Source organism: Sciurus vulgaris (assembly GCF_902686455.1).
Source record: "Sciurus vulgaris genome assembly, chromosome: 12".
Lineage (NCBI taxonomy): Eukaryota > Metazoa > Chordata > Mammalia > Rodentia > Sciuridae > Sciurus > Sciurus vulgaris.
Window position 1 is genome coordinate 81,364,438 of NC_136473.1, and position 14,509 is coordinate 81,378,946.

A 14,509-nucleotide genomic window follows, 5' to 3' on the forward strand; every position below is an offset into this window, starting at 1 on the left:
AATGGGGAGGGGGCTGTGAGCTGCCCATCAGCACTGTGTGCACTGTCCTGCCCCTCCCCCACGGGGCGGGGAGAAGTTCCCATGGTCCCTTTCGGGCTCCACCCCCACCCTGCTGTTCCCTCCTAGCTCCACGGTCAGAGCCGGGCTGGGTGGGAGCCAGGCCCAGGGCCACCCTCTGTCCGGTCTCCCGTTCACCCTCCGCCTTTCACTCTTCCTTGGCAGGGTTCTCCTGGGACTAGCTGCTATTGGGACTATGAAGGAAACTGACCTCCCCACAAAGGGAGGAGCTAGAGCAAAATTCGTAGCATTTCAGAGAGGAAGGAAAGAAGGGGTCCCTAGTGCAGATGACGTTTAGACTCCCTCCTCTGCCGGGTCCCTCCATGGACTCACGACCTAGATCATTCTAAGCCTCCCACGTTACCTAAGAGACCCTGTGAGTGCTCTTAGCGTCGCTCTCTTTTGCCCTGCAAACAAATTAACCACAATAATTATACTGACGTTTACTGGAGACCCACTCTGTACTGGGCCCTGGCTAACCTTTATCCAAATAATCCCATTTAATCCTCACAACAACCCCAGGCTAGCTTCCATTTTACATTTAAGAAAACAAAGAAAAAAGCTCGGGAGCGTTGGAGCCAAAGGCCCTGAGGTCCAATCTCTCCTCCACAGTTATCTATCAAACCTGGGGCTCTTGATCACTAGGACCAGCCATAAAAATGAGATGAATAGTAATAATAATAATAATAATAATAATGGACAAATAAAACCAACTAGCTACGTCCTTGTAAGGATCAAGTGAACTAATGTTGACAGACTGCCTAATAAATAGGACAAACCCAATAAATATTTGCCTTCTTCCTTCCACCTTTCCCTCAGTGGCCTGTGGGCTAGAGTCCCAGCCCCACAGGCCTGGAGGTAGGTGGGGAGGAGTCTAGGATTTTGTTTGCAGGTCCTGGTTAGCATTGTCTTCTCGGAGGCTGCCTGTGTGTCCGATGATTCTGGGTTCTGTCCTAGCAGCTGTGCCTCGCCTCTACCTGTCCCCTCCCCGGGTAAGCAGAGGTGAGTCCAGACCAGACTACCCCGTCCCTGGGCAGCACCTGCAGACCTTCTCCCTGCTCTGGGAATGCACATGTGCCCTCAAACATGCCTCCATTTTCCCCCCAAGAAATGTGTTGCCTTATGTGTGTGTAGGGAGAGGCTGGCTGGGTGGTGGGGACGCGTGCTGGGGGGGCCAGTTCCAGTCTATAAAAAGACTGTTTAGTCTCAAATGCTTTATCTTTGATAAAGCCTGGGCTCCAGACTCCACGTTCTCTAAGGAAGGAAGATGTCCGGGCAGGGGGAGCTAAGGAACTGGCGTGCTAAATGCGGAGCTGGTCCTTGCCCAGAGTTCCCTCCCTGAGACCCCGTGGATACAGAAGAGCCAGGTCCGCCTGCCAGGTCTAGAAGCAGGGCTCGGCGGAGGCCATGGTGGGCTGATGGTCACAGTGGAAGACAGGAGAACTTCAACAGCAAGAGGGTTCCTTTGGTTCCCAGGATGTTTCCAGGCTTCATCCTCCAGCCTCCGGCTACATCTGACGCGTGAAGATGGAGACTGCCCTTGACCATGGCGGGCGGAAGTGACGCCCAGGCTGCAGATGCTGGTCTGACTCGATTCCTGCTCCTGGAGTCCCAGGCCGGGCTCATCCTCAGCGAGGAGGGAGCTGGTAGGTGCCACGAAAATGATTACCTCTAAATATTTACCCTGTGCATTTCTGGATGTGTCTCGACAGGCACCCAAGCGGGAGTTCAAGGAGCACGTGGGGCATGTGACTCAGGCCTCATCACTCAGCTGTCCCTCCAGGGGCCGGCACTGGGAGGCTCTGATGCTGCTCCACGGCCCCACCCTGACGAGCGAGCGGCCTCATTGTTCTCCCCTGGGAGGAGGGGCCTGAACCCCCCCCCCCCCCCCCCCCCCCCCCCCCGCCTCCATATCCATATCCTGCCCCAAGACAGCGGGCTGCTCAGCTGCGTGCTCAGGAGAGGGGCCAGGGTGGGGCGTGGAGGGCGGTTTCAGTGGTCTGGTGGGGGGTCCATTCAGGCCCAGCCTCTCACAAAAGGAAGAAGGGTGAGGTTGGTGCCAGGCAAGGGAAGGAAGAGGAACGTGCAGAGCTGAGAGAGCCGGGCAAGCAGAGATTTCAAAGCCTTGAGCCTCCAGCGGATGCCACAGGCCCTAGGAGGGCTAAGGGCACTGGCAAGAGGCTCTGGGCCCTGGGATTGGGAGGGATCAACATGCAGAAACTGCTAACAAGGGTCTGCTCTACCAAGTGGGTTGTTCTGACCTAGGACTGTCTGGGAGGCCAGCTGTGCAACCCAGAGGACACAGCTCAGACGTGGGGGCCATGCCCAAACCCAGGGGAGGTAAGAGGGCACCCTGATTCTTAGGTGCCTGAATCTGGTTGTGGCTAACTGACATGGCTGGATGAGCTTGTAAGTACCTACAAGGAGGGGGCATGTGCTGGAGCACACAGGCTCTTGGATGTGCTCACACAGGTGTGTGCCGCCTGTGAAGGCACATGTGTGCATCTGTACACGTGCATCATGGAGTGCTGGACTGCTAAGATCATCAGACTTTCCCGAAGCATCCACCTATCATAAAGACAAGAGTTCACCCAAGTCTTCCCGGTTAAGTCGGAAAACCTTTTTTTGGCTGTGTGACCTTGGACAAGCCTGGTTCCTTCTCTTGGCCTCTGGTCTCCCCTCCAGTCTATCTCTGACCCCCGTGAGGGTACAAATGCCTAGGGATTCTGTTTTAAGGTCTAACTTATGGCTGAATTGGACACCAAAGCCTAAACTCAAACTCTGCTCCTCCACCACTACCCTGAGACCAGCACACACACACACACACACACACAGTCTCCAGAGCTGACTTCATGAGCACATGGCCTCTGCTGCTGCACAGGGCCCCTGCTCAGAAGGGCCCAAGCTTGATTCTCTGCTATTGCCATTTTGAAATTCTTACTAATTTTCGGACAAGAGGCACTCCATTTTCATTTTGCACTGGGCCCCTCAAACAGCTATTCTGGACTGAAAAGCCAGCGCTTCAAAGGATGGCTTGCCATCATCCGGTCCTGGCAGCCCTCAGGATACACAGACAAGTTCTGTGTCCTCTTGGCTGGACGCAGCCATGATGAGGTGGGGGTGGCGGGGGAGGGTGTTGATGGAGCAAGGCTGGTGGGAGGGGAGAGCTGAGAGGGGCAGCCCTGGGCACAGGAAGCGGAAGGTTCTGGCTGCACATTAGGAAAATGTTCTCAGAGCTTCACCTTGTGAGGTAACTGGACCACCCAAGGCAGCTGGGTGAGGTGGTGTCACCATGGAGACAGGAACAGGTTTGATAAGGAGCGGGGGATGCTGGGGAATGGAGAGGGCAGAGAACAGCAAAGCCCATGTTCCACAGGGAACAGGAGAAGCCCCGAGGCAATCTGGCTGATAACCGAGGGCCCCTGTAGAACTGGGTCTACTTGAATTTTTCCTGCGAAGAAAGAAACAGTGAAGGACGAATTCTTGGGTCCTGCTGGGGTGGGCCTGGAACGACACCCCCACCCTGGAGAAGAGGCCCAAGATGCATGACCCCCTTTTCCACTGTCTCTACTGGGGCTCAGGCTGCCCATCTCTGCAAACAGGAAAAGGTCAGTTTTTTTATTTTATTGTCAATATTTAAAGTGCACAACTGGATGATTGGACATACACACACAGTAGGAAGTAATCCCCACCGTCAAGCTTATAAACACACGCATCACCTCACAAAGCTACCTTTCCCCTTCTTATTCTCATTCATTTGTTCATTCACTCATTCATTCATGTTGTGGCAAGAGCACCTGGGATCTACCCTCAGGAAAAGGCCTCAGGAGATGAGCCCCATCCCCAGCCAAGGTGTCACCCTCTCTGTGAGGCTTCCCTGGCCTCCCTGCTGGGATGGCATCCTCTGAATTCGAATGATATTTCGTAAACCCTCACTTGATAATAATTCTTGATCCAGTGTCTAGCACTGCCCCTGCCTTCATCCTGACCCTGGCACAGCACTAACTGGCTGTGTGACCCTGTCCATGTCACTTCCCATCTCTAAGCCTGCTTTTTCTCCTCTGTAAAACGGGAGTCATCCTAGTACTTACCTGACAAGAGCTGTCAGGTGGAGTGTGTGAGGAAATAAATGTAAAAGCACGGGTCTCTATAAACATGCCTATAAACACAGAGGTGTCCGCAGGTTCCTACTATCAGACCCAGCCAACTGGATTCCAATTATCAGTCTATAATGACACAGCTCATGACGACCTTCTTCAAGGCAGGGAACTAATCCAGTCATCTCTGCACCCTCCAGTCCTACCAGGATGCCTGGCGAGGAGGGATGTTCAAAACACATCCAAATAAATGCATCACAGGGCCAGGGTGTAGCTCGGCGGTAGAGTGCTTCACCAGACCCTGGGTTAAAAGGTGAAACCAAACCAAAGGCCAGCATTACAGATGCAGATGATGCCTTTCCCTGGCTTCTGTTCCTGTGACTGACAGCCTTCACTCTGAGGAAGTTCTTCCCACTGTCTAGTTTGAAGACCTCCCATTGATGCTGAAGGGTATAGCCTCTGGGAGCAACCTAATCAGGGCTTGATTCCAAGTCAACAGCGCCATCAATGGTGACTCTTACTACAGAGGTCACTGGTAATGTTCTGATCATTTGGCCTCCTCTGGAGAAAGTGAAAGTGTGGTCCTTCTCCAAACAAGCCCTCCAGACCCTACGCAGGCCATGGGGTTTCTCCTGGCCCTGTTCTCCATCTCTGGGTAGGGCCCAGTGGGCTGCGTAAGAATGTTCAGTGGTTCTGGAAAACAGTATGGAGATTTCTCTGGAAACTTGGAATGAACCCACCATTTGACCCAGCTATCCCACTCCTTGGTTTATACCCAAAGGACTTAAAATCAGCATATGATAGTGATGCAGCCACATCAATGTTCATAGCAGCTCAATTCACAATAGCTAGATTGTGGAACCAACCAAGATGCCCTTCAGTTGATGAGTGGATAAAGAAACTGTGGTATATATACACAATGGAATATTACTCAGCCATAAAGAAGAATAAAATTATGGCATTTGCTGGTAAATGGATGAAGTTGGAAAATATCATGCTAAGTGAAATAGGCCAAGCCCAAAACACCAAAGGCCCAATGTTTTCTCTGATAAGTTGATGATGATACATAACGAGGAGGGGGGGGGGGCTAGCCAGGGATGGGGAGAGAATAATGAAGGAACTTTGGATGGTGTAGAGGAAAATGGGGCAGGAGGGGGTGGGGGAAGGAAAGATAGTAGACTGAGACAGACAGTATTACCCTATGATTACATGAATAATGTGAATCTACATTGTGTACAACCATAGAAATGAAAAGTTGTACCCCATTTGTGTACAATGAATCAAAATGCAGTCTGTAAAAATAAAAAAAAAATTAATTAAAAAAAAAGAATGTTCAGTGGTGACCCTGTCCCATGAGGGCCACTGAGCTGGGCATATGCCCCTCCAAACTGGGAGATAGCTCGGGGTTGAAAAGGTGCAGGTAGGTCAGCATAGAAAGAGCCTAACGGGGAGCTGGGGGCTCCCACAGAGAGGGGTCAGTAGACAGGCTGGCTGCCACAGAGACCACTAGGTGCCCAGAGAACACCTGCTGAATTTCTGTCACCAAGAGGGGCAGGTAATGAGGTCAAAAGAGGAAAGAACACCAAATTTGGAAGCCGGGGATCTGGTCCCATCCGTCCCGAGGATCCCTGCTGTGCCGCTAGCTGCTTTGGCACTGGGCCGTGGAGGAGACAGGGGTGTCTGCGGGTTCCTGGGAAGGATTGTTGATTCACAAATGAACAACAACACCCGCACTTGGATTCTAATTTGTGGTTTGCAAGATGCTCCTGCAGCCCCTCTCTGGATTAAGTTCTAGAGCACACACGAGTCACCGACACCAAGGGAAAGAGCCCACAGGAGGGCTTCCTGGGCAGAAATGTGGGTGGGAGGCACATGAGACAGGAGCATCTCACAGATGGGAGTCCAGAGCAGAAGGCACCCACCAGGGACCAGGCAGTTAGTTCTTCACTGGTCAGGGAGGGGCTGTCCCACTCACTGCTCCGCTTCAGCACCCTGACCTTGCTCATAAGTGCTGGTAGCATCTCCTCGTTATTGTGACCAGTGAAGACACCTCCTGCCTCTAGCTCCATGGTGAAGCCCTTGCCTCGCATGCTCTAGGACCTGGGTTCCATCTCCAGTGTCGCATAAAGATAAAATAAATAAACCACCCATGCCTTTGCAAACACCTGCTCAATGGCAGGGCCTTTACTTACACGCCTTCAATTTACTAGTACAGAACAGATCCAGAGAGGGCCAGAGGCACCTAAGGTCACACAGCAAGTTAATAGTACAGTGGGGGTTATGTTTGGTCTCTTAAAACCCAGAAGGAGTGGGGTGATAGTGAATGCCCATAGTGCCAGCTTCTCAGAAGGCTGAGGAAAGAGCATTGCTTGAGCCCAGGGGTTTGGGACCAGTCAGGGCAATATAGGAAGACACTATCTCAAACCAACCAACCAGATGGATGCTTTTTCTACCCATCAGATAGATCCTTTTCTTTTGCAGGGGAGGGTACTGGAGAAACATTCTACCACTGAGTCACATCCCTGAACATTTTCATTTTTTATTTTGTGACACAGTCTCACTAAGTTTTCCAAGCTGGCCTCCAACTTGCAATCCTCCTGCCTCAGCCTCCCAAGAGCTGGGATTACAGGCACATGCCACTGTGTCCGGCTTTATCTTCAATTTTCTAACCAGTCTCCTCTGTCCCATTTATTCCCTGAGCTGATGCTTCCTATCACAGATAATTTGGATACCAGCTATCTTCTTTGAGATTCCAGAGACACAAGTCGCCACAACGTTCTTTTGGAATTTTGTGGATTTCAACACTTTCCAAACTAGGGAGTGTGCTTCAATCTGGAACAAGTCTCCCTCTCCATCCACATAACAGCACAGACCGTTCTCTTAGGCTTTGCACAAAGTCCTATGTGAGAACAACGCTGTATTTTGAAATAAAAGGGCTATTGCTTTATTTTGCCATTTCTTGGCTCCCTTGTTGGTAACAAGAATGTTTCCAGCCTGCCTGGAGTGGCGAGAAGGCTTGCGACGAGGGACCTGGTGGTGAGGGGTGAGGAGAGAGAGGCTGGAGGGTCAGCTGGAGAGGCAGGGCCTGGACTGGGGTGTCTGTGGGCGGGGAGGGAGGGTACTGGTAGTTGCCGGGCAAAGGTGAGGTTGGGCAGGTCAGACTGAACTAGGGCAAAGCTGGAAACCCAGAGCCCAGAGGTGTCACCAGAAGGTGACCCAATTCGTTCTTGTGGGACTGGGAGGGATAAAGGCAGGGGAATAGAGATGTTCCTAAAGTCAGAAGAGAGAAAAGAAAAGTAGTATTTTTCCCCAGGTAGTCAGAGAATGGCTTCACTGGCACATGCCTGTGTGGGTCCCCTCGAAGTCTGATGACAGACAAAGGAGGCCAAGGAAGGGACAGCGCACAGGACAGGTCCCTCCCACTCAAAAATGCTAGATGTGGGCAATGGTGGGTTAGCTTCATAGACACCAAATTCAGCTTCTTCTTACAGAGAGGGGTTCATTTGGTGGCAGGCCATGGGCCTGCACACCTGGGCAGAGGGACGAGGAAAAGCCCGTGTGTGGTGCTGGCCGTGACCCTCAGCACTGTAGGAAAATCCCTTTGGGAGGGAGCTGGGTCCATCTATGGCTCAGGGGACATCTCGGGCTCTGCGGGGTAAAGCTGCTAAGCTGGAGGGGTTGGCACTGCCTAAGTCCCAGGCAAAAGGGCTACAGCAGAGCCCTGGGCATGTGTAATCACTGGATGAGTCTGAGCTCAGTTACAGTATGAGCTATGTAATCTTGGGGAAGTTACGTAAACTCTCTGTCTTCTCACCTATGAAATAGAATAAAAATATCTATCTTACAATTAAAAAAAAAAAAGGGCTACAGCAGGTCAAATCAAGGGGTTGCTCATGCTCCCCGGGGCCAGTACTCAGGTCCTCTGAGAGCCTGCGAAGCTGCTGTCCCCAGCCTTGCGTGCGCAGAGCCAGGCGGCCGCACTCAAGAGCAAAGCGTGCCTGGGGATTGCGTAATGCACGTGTGGCTCCTGCATGGCTCCTCCCTCCTCGCCCAGCCATGCCACCCACAGGCAGAGACCTTAAAGGGACCCGACCTCTCAGACCCCGCCAGGGAGGCCACAGTGTGAACTGGTAACAGCCCGCCAGCCTGAGGGGCAGAGCCTCTGGAGGCCCCGAAGCCAGGAGGCTGCTCTGGACTTCTCCCCTCCCTGCCTCCTCTCTGGAAACAGCACAGACCCTCGCCGCCCAAAGAAAGGAATGGCAAGGTCAGGAGCCACAGGTGGCCACCTAAATTCATCATGAAGTCGAAAATTCAGCTCCTCAGCTGCGCTAAACATGCTTCAGGGCTCAGTCGCCACAGGCAGCCGGAGGGAACTGCCACGGAGGATGCGGCTCCAGAAGACGTCCCTCATCACACGGCACTCTGCTGAACAGCAGCAGTATGGCCTCGCCATGCCAAGGCCAAGTCTGCCTCCAGCTCTGCTGCTTACCGGCCGGTCGTGTGACTGTGGGAAGTTACTTCACTTCTGTCTCATTTTCCTTCCTGGTAAAGTGCTTAGCAGGTGCCTAGCACGTGGTAAATAACCAACAAGCACCACCTGCCAGCTTCACCACCCACTGCACTGAGGCCCCGTGCTAGTGCCTTGTCCTCTAGGAAGCTTCCAACCTTGCACGATCCACCTCCTCAAGCAGCCATCTGCCTTGTCAAGAAGCATTTACTGAGCACTTACTAGATAACAGGCACTGTGCTTGATAAAGCCTAGCACAAGTGTGCTCCCTGTCCTCAAAGAGCCAATTCCAGTGGGGACAATGGCCAGAGAGGAGACAATAATACCAGGCTGAGTGACAAGCACTAGGACCGGGACTTGAGTGTCCTAGGGCTTCCTCTCAGACTAATCCCCTGTGGCCTTTGGACTGTAATCTCTAAGGGTTCGGTCACAAAGTCAGGTCACACAATCCTGTCTTAGATTACAAACTGTCATCTCCTGGTCTCGAATGGCTCCTTCGTGTAACCAATCTCCTCAAACAGTCTAGAGCTCCTCCATAGCTCCCAATTACGGGTCTCTGTCACATACACAGCTTCAAGGTCCATTTTCTGCACCACAATGGAAGGGTGAGGCATCCCACACAAAGGCCCCCCCGCCAGAGGGACAGACAAGTCAGATCGATCTGATGCGGGAGGGGTCTGAATAAACCCAGAGAAAGAAAGCCACAGTGGCTGTGCATTGGAGGACTTGTTCATTCAGTCAGTCCTGCCACACTCGGGTCTCTGACTCACCAGTGTCTCGGCCAGGCCTTGTGGTCTCACTCAGTCTAAAGGGCACCCTTTCAGTGTGTGGGGGTGAACCGGCTGCCTTATCAGTCTGGGAGCCCGTTGGAGGGGGAGTGCAACCTCTCTTCAGAGCAGAGCGCTGGGTAGGAAGGCTGGGAGCTACCCCTCCCTCCACACGCTGGGAAATCCCTGAGCTCCCGGCCAGGGCCACCGCAGGGCTGGGCGGAGTGGGAGCGGGCGGACACGCAGGTGGAAGGAGCCAGGCACCGGAGCAGGAAGAGCCACCGCGGCTCTGAGCACTGTTTGCTTAGCTGGAGGCTTGTCTGCTCCCTTTATTCCCACAGACGATCAGGCAGGGTGTGTCTGGGGTGAGATGGAGAAAGGCCCCTGCATTCAGTCACCACCCCATCCCAGACAGCCCTCCCCTCTCACATCAAGACCTCCTGTCCCTGCTCACCCCAGCGGCTCAACTCCCTTCTGCCCCGCTATACACTGGGGAGCACCCGCGCACTCCCCAGCTGACCCCCAGCCAGGGGCAACGCCAAGATTCCAGCTGGAGGCCCCAGGCTCCACCCGAAGCTAGTGGGCAAAGCAGAGGCTAGGCGTCAAGGCCTCCTGACCCATTTTACAGATAAGGTTCAGCAAAATAAAGGTCCCTCGGGGCTGGAATCCCAGATTGTCCTCAAACCCTGCGCCCCGCCTCTCCCCCGCGCCCACCCGTTGAACGTCCTTTGCCGTTGGCAGAGCCTGGGCGTCCCTGGTCCCGTTTAACTCGATCCCTTCCCCAGCCCGGGAGTGAAGCCTTATGTAGTCCCACTTTAAATGAAGAACTGGCGACTCGGAAATATCGAGTTACTTCCCCTAAGTCACCCAGTTGAGAAGTGGCAGAGCGACCCGCGCGGGCGGGTTCGGCGGCCCCGGCCGCACGCACGTCCCCGGCAGCCTGCCCCGCCCCGCGGAGCCCTCCCGCCGCGCAGCTCGCCCCGGGCAGCGAGCGCACGGACGCGGCCCGAGCTCCCGGAACAAGGCGGGCGGATTAGTGCCGCCCGCCCGGGAGGGCCCCGCCCGTCGCACCCGCCGAGGATCCCGCTGCCCCAGGACCTGTGGAACTTTCCGGAGCGCGGCGCCCCGCCCCCAAGCCCACCTGGGCGCCCCGCGCCTTGCTGATCCGCCCCGCCCGCGCCCAGCGTCTCCCTTCTCTGCGCGCCATCCAGCTCCGGGGGCCTCGTATGCAAGTTCGAGTCTGTGCCCGCCACTGTCCGCGCCAATCTGAGCCCTGTCCTGCCGCCTGTCTGCCCGTCCTTCCCTCGGGATGTCTCCCCCACTTTCCTCTTCCCCAACTCCCTTCTTATTTGGTTCATCCGACTTGTGGGAAGACTAGATCCAAGGTCTAGGTCCAGAGTCCCTGCTCAAAAAGAAGTCCTTCCTGACGTCTAGCCTCACTCCCTCGTGCTGCAGTTGAACTCAACAACTGTCTGCCCTCCGTTATAGAATACTAGTTTGTGGCTCTGGTGTCAGACTGCCAGAGTTTGTATCTTGGCCCTAATTCTTGGCAGTGATTTGATGTTGGGTTTACCCTCCCTCTTTGTGCCTCAGTTTCTACATCTGAGAATCGCTGTTATTAACCCTCCCAAGGGCATAAGGAGACTTATGTGGGAGAATCCATGTGGGTAGGAGGTCTTAGCTCTGCCCACAGGATGGCACGAGTGTCAGTTGGCACCTCCCCTATTTGCATTCACTCCCAGGCCCCTCATCCCGGAGAAGCAGCTCTGCGAAGTTAGGAAACCGATGGGTTGGGGCTTCAAAGGGGAGGCAGGAGGGCGTTTTGGGTCAACCTTACTCTTAGGAGCCACCAGCTGCTGCTTCTCTCTGGTGCCTCCAAGTGATGCCACCTGCCTTGCCCCTGATCTTCTCATCCTTTGATCTTCTGATCTCTGGCCAGGGTCTCCCAGCCAAAGACATTCCTGCGTCCCAGCTCCTCCAAGGAAAGGCAAAGGGCTGGGCTCCTTCCCCTTGCCCGACTCCTCCCCAACCCTGGTGTGTGTGTGTGTGTGTGTGTGTGTGTGTGTGTGTGTGTAGCTAAGACTACCACTCAGGCCCAGGGACAAGGTAACAACCCGGCCCTGTCTGAGATGGCAGTGTCTGGAGAAGAGCAGGGGCCACGGGGAAGAGCTGATCGGACACTGCTGGAAAGGTGCCTCTGGCCCAAGTTCCTTGTTCTCGGTGCCCTTGTATGCAGAGCCCCGCAGGAGATGTGTGTGTGCCCTGGGTGAAAAGGAGAAGCAGGAAGAAACAGTCCTTTCCCTCAGGAAACCTCAGTCTGAGGAGAGATTCAGAACCACAGACTCCGCTGGACAGAGCCTTGGACACGAGTGCGAGAGGACTCTCATGTATCCGAGGGTCCAGAGACAGTCAAGGAGGGCTTCCTGGAGGAAGCTTGGCCTGAGGGACATGATGAACCGTCAGAAAATGATCTGACTGAAATCAGACCCGCTTGTAATCCCAGTGACTGGGAAGGCTGAGGCAAAAGGATTGCAAGTTCAAAGCTAGTCTCAGCAACTTAGCCAGACTGTCTCAAGGTCAAATGAAAAGGGCCAGAGATGGACTTTGGAGGTAGTGTGCTTGCCTGGCATGTGCAAGGCCCTGGGTTCCATCCCTATACCACAAAGAAAATGGCTGACTGGGAGCTTTGCAGGGTGGAGAGGAGGGACGAGCAGGGGTGCTTAGGATGGCAGCGAGGGGTAGCTTGGAAAGATGAACGGCAGCACCTCCAAGCATACATCCAGCTTGTGATCCCTGGAACCCGTCCATGTGGCTTGACTTGGAAAAAGGGTCTCTGTAGATGTGGTTCAGTGAAAGATTGAGATCATCATGGATCGTCCGGGGGGGGGGGGGCTCTGGATCCAGAGGCAATTGCCCTTGGAAGAGACACACAGAGGTCACACGCAAAGATGAGGTAAAGACCGAGGCAGCCGAGGGGGTGCTGCGGCCACAAGCCGAGGACACCAGCAGACACCAGAAGCTGGAAGAGCATGCAGTGGGGTCTCCCCCAGAGCCACAAGGGTACGGCCCTGCTCACACCTGATTTGGGGCTTCTGAACCCCAGAACCATGAGAGAATGAATTTCTCTTGTTCTATGTCACCCAGTTTATGGTACCATGTCACAGCAGCCCTGGGAATTAACACAGGTAAGCAGGAGCAGTCAGAAGGGCCTCAGTGGGCCACTGTTCCTCGAACCCCTCTTCTGTCTGGGGGCTCCTGCTGCCCCCTCCCTCTGTCCTCCTGCCACTGCTGGCTTTGGAGTAAGCCAAGGACTCCTCCCACCCTTATTCACCTAGGCCAGCTCTTGAGACTCTTCTGTATCTACTCTGACCCAGAAACTCCATCCTGGGCATTTAAGCAACAGATGCACCCACGCGCTTACCCAACGACCGAGGGCACTCCTTGTAATACCCCCAAACTGGGAGGTGTCCAGCGCTCAACCACACTGGAATGGGCAGATTGTATAGTAGTCACCATAGCAAACAAACTGTGGATGGATCCTCCAACACAGGAAAAGAAGCCAGACCCAAAACAATGCCCCTGTACAGAAAGTTCAAAATGCCGGAAAAACGTTCTATATTGTTAGGTATTAGGATGGTAGTGTGGTACACACCTGCCATTCCAGAGATTCTGGAGGCTAAGACAGGAGGATTGCAGGGTCGAGACCAACCTGGGCAACTGAGCAAGACCCTGTCTCAAAATACAAAGGGCTGGGGAGATAGCTCAGAGGTAGAGCTCCCTGGGTTCAAGCCCCAGTACCAAAACAAAACAAAACAAAAACACATTTTAAAAACCCATGGTGTTTATCCTCGAGGGATGTGGGTGGTTACAGGGTGGAGGACTTCTGCTAAATTGATGATATTCTCTTTCTTGGTCTGGGTTCTGCTCCTGCAAGAGTGTTTGCCTGTGGAAACTTATTAAGTTATCCATTTATGTATATTGTCTGTTACACTGTACTTTCTGAAAGTCTTCCCTGAAACTCAGGTTGGCCGTGTCCCCCTCTGAATTCCATGGTATCTTGTGGACCCTTTCAGGTGTTGCTTCATTCAGTTGAAATTAGATTTTTATTTTTGTGTGTCATTTTCATCTTACACTTCCATACATCCATGTCATATTGCACAGATTCTGGCACATAATAGCTGCTTAATAAACACCTAGCAGGTGGGTGATGTGACATGCCTCTAATCCCAATGATTTGAGAGGCTAAGAAAGGAGGATCACACATTGGAGGTCAGCCTGGGCAACTTAGCAAGACCTGTTTCAAAATAAAAAATAAAAGGGCTGGGGGTGCAGCTCAGTGGAGAAACACTCCTGATTTCAATCCCCAGTACTGGGGAAAAAAAAAGTGCTGGCGTGACCAAGGACATTGGTATTCCCAGACTTCCCTCCCAGGGCTTCCGGATCATCGGAACCAGCTCCTTGGATCTTCACAGGATTCCACAGGGAGGCACTTTCCGTCCATCCTGTGTGCCTCCCAAGGGCCCCTATCAGCCTAGGCATATCTCCTGTCCAGTGCTTCATGCCCACATGATAACTTCCTGACCTGCAAGCCCACGATCCATCTTTAAGGGAGTGTCAGCTACACCCTAGGGATTCAAGAACCCACATCAAGTCCCCAGAGTGCTCTCTCCCTCCTGGCCTGGGGCAGGCACATTCCTATGTTCATCTCAGCTTGTTTGGAACAGGATGGAAATTTTCAAAAGACAGTTTCTTTCTTTAGGGAAATAAAGAGAATGAATAGGAAAGGCAGAAGTTTCTCAGTGAAAGGGTTTATAGAACAGATGTCTCACCCTATGAAACCCAAGCCCCGCAGGAGCTGGCTGACCGGCAGCTGCAGGGGCTCCCCACCGCGCTCAGTCCTCACTGCAGCCCACTCGCTGGGTTGGCTCCAGGAGCCAGGTTAGTGCCACCACCAGTTCTGGAAAGGGCTCCCTCCCTCCCAGCCCTCTTTCTTAGGAAAGCCCATCTGTTCCTGCCTGGGTTGGTTTCTGCCCCGTCCCTCCTGCCTCTGGCCATTCACTTATTCATTATCCATTGATTCG

General features: G+C 53.6%; 1 protein-coding gene across 1 annotated transcript in view; it reads right to left on the minus strand.

The window, feature by feature from the left end:
* LGR6 (leucine rich repeat containing G protein-coupled receptor 6) overlaps positions 1–14,509 on the minus strand; it is a 120,988-nt gene that overhangs the window by 91,848 nt on the left and 14,631 nt on the right. The gene's annotated exons all lie outside the window — the stretch shown is intronic.